General features: G+C 43.9%; 1 protein-coding gene across 1 annotated transcript in view; it reads right to left on the reverse strand.

The window, feature by feature from the left end:
- The window catches only part of MPL (MPL proto-oncogene, thrombopoietin receptor), an 18,086-nt gene that overhangs the window by 5,107 nt on the left and 7,149 nt on the right, over nucleotides 1-5,830 (reverse strand). The window lies entirely within an intron of this gene.

Genomic DNA, 5,830 nt, shown 5'->3' on the forward strand with positions numbered 1-5,830 from the left:
AAGTCCTCAATAAGATGATCTTAAAAAAGGAAAATGAGATGGTCTGACCCAGTGGCTTCAACAATGGGCACTTGAGTCGGAGCTAAATGGAAGGCATCTCGCAACAACACAAAGAGCCTCACTGACCCAAAACCTGCATCCAGCAGAAAGAGAGCCTCATCCCGTCTATAGCTCTCCCAACCGAAGAGAAACACGTTTAATCTGACAGATACACCCCCCCCCCATCTTCACAGACAACTACTCCTGCTGATACACACTCGGGTTGTACACCCTCAACACCAGAACTCTTGGGACTCAGCCAGTAAACCATGCCACCAATAATTCTCACTCACCAGAGATTCTCACTCACCAGAAAGGGTGCTGGTGGCACAAAGACAGATTCCAAGCTGAGGAAGCAACATTATGCATCTAAGCAGAGACACTGGATTTATTAATCACCTTGCTAACATGAACTGCATACAAGATGCCAGTTACAGGACTAGGGTCTGAGAACACGTGGTCTAGTGAAATACGTGGTCTAATGAAAAATATGGTCTAATGAAATACATGGTCCACATGTCTAAAGAAGGACACACTAAGCAAGGAACTACTTGCAGCGATTACTTGGTGCTACATAAATTATAATCAAGGCACAGCAAGAGCACAGAGACGTGAGTATATGATGCCTCTTGAGTTGCTGGGTTGGGAGTTATAGTGAGTAGTTTAGTGTGCTGAGAGCAAAGAATGGACAGGCTAGAAAGGGAATGATGAGGTCAAAACCAAGGTAGGAGAGACTTGAAGACTGTCAGTACAATGAACTCAATGTATTTGTTGATAAGTAGGTGGTAAGGATAAAGGAAAAGGAAAAAGTCAAGAATGATTCGAGACTTAAGGAACGGGATATGTACTCAGACCATGGCTAGCAACAGGGAACAGAGGCGACATGAGATTGGGGGATGCATAAAGTTCAACAGTAGTCACACAGAACAAGAAACAAGCTTGCTGCCGTCGAGCGGGTGCTAACTCTTAGTGACCCTGTAGGACAGGGTAGAACTGCCCCTGTGAGTTTCTGAGACTGTAACTTTTAATGGGGGCAGAAAGCCCCATCTTTCTCCCACAGAGCAACTGGTGTTTTTCTGTCAATCTTGTGGTTAGCAGCCTAATTTGGAGCCACTACGCTACCAGAGTTCAAACAATAGTAAAAACTAATCAATAATAATAGATAGACTAGTGGTTACCTTTGGGGGAATGATGGCTGTTGGGAACATGAGGGAGTCTCCGAGGTGCTGGAAATAATCTGTATCTTGATTTATGCAGTGGTTTCATGGATGCACAGACATGTCTAAATTTATCAACTGTGTGTTGTTAGGTGCTGTTGAGTTGATTGTAGCTCATAGCCACCCGTGTGCAACAGCTGAAACACTCCTGGTCCTGGGCCACTCTCACAATTGTTCTTATGTGTGAGCCCATCACTGTAGTCACTGTGTCCATCTATCTTGTCGAAGGGCTTCCTCTTTTTCTCTGCCCTCTACTTTACCAAGCATGATGTCCTTCTCCATGGACGGGTCTCTATGTAAGATCACGTCTCACCATCCTTGCCGCTTAGGAGCATCTGGCTGTACTTCTTTTAAGATAGATTTGTTTGTTCTTTTGTCAGCCCCTGGTACTTTCAATATTCTTTGCCAACACCCTCATTCAAATGCAATTGTCCATTCATTTATTTCTCAATACAAATTAAAATAAGTTTTTTGGGGAAGATGAGTTTAGTTTTAGATACGTCGAGTCTGAAAAATGCATAAAACTTTTTTTTGTAGAGCTGTCTGGTAAGTCGATGGATACATATTTATATGTGTCAAATGGGAATGGAAGGAGAGGAAAAACAATAATTAATGCAAATTGAGCACTTTCTACATGGCGTCCAGTATGCTAGGTATTTATTTATTAAGTTTTCCTGTAATTCTGTCAAGTGGGTAGCTTCATGCTCACCTCACCATCGAGGCACTGTTGTTGTTAGGTTCCTTTGAGTTGGTTCCAACCAATAGCAACCTGATGCACAATGGAATGAAGCACCGCCCGTGTGACTGAGGAGGAGATACATTCTTGGAGTAGATCGAGGAAACGAAGACTTGAAAATTGTAGGTAATTTGCTTGTAGGATATGAGCTATTTTCCAAAAGGGGATTGGAATGGTGGGCTGCTAGCCAGAAGGTTGGCAGCTCTAAAGCCACCAGCCTCTCCTTGGGAGAAAGACGAGGCTTTCTACTCCCGTAGAGATTTGAGGTCGCAGAAACGTCTACCCCATCCTATGGGGCTGCTATGAGTTAGAACGGACTTGAGGGCAATGAGTTTGCCTTTGCTCGATGCATAGTCATGAAAATCATGGGGATTGAAGTATTCTCCCAGGGCGGGCACATAGCGTATTAAGGAAGAGTGTACCCCACCCCAGAAGAAGGCAATACAGAGGGCAGCACTGAAGATACAGCTCGGGGAGGAAGGGGGTTCTGTCCAGACCACACAGAGAAATGCTCAGAGAGGACTGCAGGGGCAGCCCCACCACAGGACACGACACGCCCTCACTGACCCATAGCACTGTGGGGGACAGCACTGGAGACACTGTGTGGAAAGTGTGCCTCGTCTGCCCCTTGCACAGCGGGGTGAAATGCAAAGGGAGGGCAACAGGGCAGCAAGGGGAGCAAAGTAACCCAGTCCCCGAGGAATCCTGAAAACAGACTTCAGACTCGGGGACAGGCCTTGGCGCCTCATCAGACTTGATTGGAAAACATACATAAGGGTCAGCAGACAGACCTGGAACTATTATTGGTTTTTTTTTTTCTTGTTTTCTTTTCGGTTTTTCTTTTGCCCTATGTCTGTCTATATAAGATAGGCAGGACGAACAATCCCAAGGAGAAAACAATGGGACCTACAATTCTGGGGGGACATGGGAGAGGAGAGGGGGGTGGGGGAGTGGGAACCCAACAGACTCAAGAATGAGGGAATAACAAGAGATCTAAAATTGATGGCGGGGAGGGTGTATAATGCCTGGTGGGGTTTAATCAAGTGCAATGTATCTGAAAGAAATACTGACAGCTGAATGGAGGGTGAGCATGATAATGGGGCAGGAGGAGTGAAAGGAAATAGAGGATGATTCAAAAGGTGCAGCAACACACCGATTAAACACACATCATTCCTCTAGCTCCTGAATCCCCCCCACCCCACTCCACATGACCCAGTTCTACCTTACAAATCTGGCTAGACCGGAGAACCCACACTGGTACAGATAAGATAGCGGTTCTCAACCTGTGGTTCTCAACGACCCTTTCACAGGGGTCGCCTAATTCATAACAGTAGCAAAATGACAGTTATGAAGTAGCAATGAAAATAATTTTATAGTTGGGGTCACCACAACATGAGGAACTGTATTAAAGGGTCGCGGCTTTAGCAAGGTTGAGAACCACTGAGATAAGAGCTCTAGGCACATGGAATTCAGGAAAGATAAACCCCTGAAGAACAATAGTGGGAGTAGCGATACCATGAAGGTAGGGGGATGACCAGGGAGGGGGAAGGGGGAGAAAGGGAGAACCACCATGAGATTGGATATATAGCCTATCCCCTAAAGGGACGAATAGCAGAAATGTGGGTGAAAGGAGACAATGGACAGTGTAAGACACAAAATAATAATAACAACATATAATTGATCAAAGATTCACGAGGGTGGGGGAGAGAGGGGGAAAAAGAGAGGCTATACCAAGGGCTGAAGTAGAAAATGTTTTGGAAATGATGGAAACATATGTACAAAAATGCTTGATATAATTGATGTATGGAATGTTATAGGAGCTGTAAGAGCCCCCCATAACATGATTTAAAAAACATTTTTTAATTTAAAAAGAGATATTGGAGAATACTGTAAATGTCAAAATAAAATAAAATGTGAGATAAAAGAAGAGTACAAAGAATGCAGGACAGGAGAATAAAACGTCCCCAGAGCCAGGAGGGTCAGGAGTGACTGATGACCCAAAGTCAAAGGGAAGAGAAACAGTAAGTGGGAGTAGTAAGCAGTGCTGGTTGTCAACGAGGAGGTCAAGCAGTGGTGTTGCCTGGGAAAAGTTCTCTCTGATCACAGTGAATTTTTTCGTAAAAACAGTTTCGCTCGAACCTCGTTTTTTGTGATGGCCGATTTAAGAGAACAGCATGTGGCTGTGAAATTTTGCTTCCCGTCCTGGAAAAACACCACAGAAACTGTTGTGATGTTGAACACAGCTTACGAGGACAGCACCGTGGGGAAAACTCAAGTGTATGAGTGGTTTTCTCCTTTCAAAAAAGGTGACATGTTGAGGGATAACAAGTCTGGTTCAGGACGCGCGTCAACTTCCCGAATGGACAAAAACATCGACAAAATTCAGGGACTTGTGCTTGAAGACTGACGATGGACCATTGAAGAGATGGGGAAGTTATCTGGACTATCTTGGGGCTCAGTTCAGCAAATTTTAATGGAAGATTTGGGGACGAAAAGGGTCGCTGTGTAATTTGTGCCCTGGGTGATGACCAGCCAAAGGAGCATAGATGGAAACATGCCGTGCTTCGAGAGAACAGCTCCGAAGGGGCCCAGACTTTTTCCCAAAGTCATTACTGGTGAGGAGAGATGGTGTGGTTCTTACCACTCCCAAAGCAAACACCAATCAAGCCAGTGGATGACATCAGCACCTCACTTCAAAAAAGCTTGTCAAGTGAAATTAAAGATCGAGATAATGCTCATCTGTTTTTGATGTGAGGGGGGAAAGTGCATTTGGAGTTCATTCCACCAGGTCATACTGCTAATCAAGCTTTCTATTTAGAGGTTCTCAAAAGATTGTGCAGCAGGGTGTGACAAAAAAGGCCTGATTTCTGGATGATGGGGGAGTGGTTTTGCCACCTGCTCATGCAGCCATCTCAGTGCCCCAGTTTTTGGCAAAAGCAGCATGCCTCTCTTGCCAGATACACCTTACTCACCTGACCTCACTCTGTGACTTCTTTTTGTTCCTGCGAATGAAGAGGGACATGAAAGGACAGCGATTTGAAGGCGTAGAATAGATGAAGTAAAAAACAAGGGAGGTACTGTCAGCCATCCAAACAGATGAGTTTGAAAGATGTTTCAAGAATAGAATTGCAGATTTGACAAATGCATTAAGTGTAATGGAGAGTACTTTGAAGGTGATAAGGTTGTTTTGTAAAAAAATTAAAATGAATATATATGTACTCGAGTATAAGCTGACCCAAATATCATCCAAGGCATCTAATTTTACCACAAAAACTGCATTAAAAAATGTGCTGAAAACTCGGCTTATCCATGAGTATATATGGTAGTTTTGGAGGAAAAAAATATTTTTTGGAGGGGGGTACCCCCTCATATATATATATACAAACCCAGAAATGAATACATGGGCATCTTCACTCCCAATCACAAACATGGTAAAACTCAGAAATACCCTCTGTAGTAAGACTCTGTCGTAAGACTTGTAGTAAGACTTGTGGTAAGACTCTGTAGTAAGACTTGTGGTAAGACTCTGTAGTAAGACTGTCGTAAGACTCTGTAGTAAGACTCTGTAGTAAGACTCTAGTAAGACTCTGTAGTAAGACCCTAGTAAGACTCTGTCATAAGACTTGTGGTAAGACTCTATAGTAAGACCCTGTAGTAAGACTTGTAGTTAAGACTCCGTAGTAAGACTCTGTAGTAAGACTTGTGGTAAGACTTGTGGTAAGACTCTGTGGTAAGACTCTGTGGTAAGACTCTGTAGTAAGACTTGTGGTAAGACTCTAGTAAGACTCTGTAGTAAGACTTGTGGTAAGACTCTAGTAAGACTCTGTAGTAAGACTTG

Source organism: Echinops telfairi, unplaced genomic scaffold (genome assembly GCF_000313985.2).
Source record: "Echinops telfairi isolate 266 unplaced genomic scaffold, ASM31398v2 ScPeMD7_443;HRSCAF=831, whole genome shotgun sequence".
Classification (NCBI taxonomy): Eukaryota; Metazoa; Chordata; class Mammalia; order Afrosoricida; family Tenrecidae; genus Echinops; species Echinops telfairi.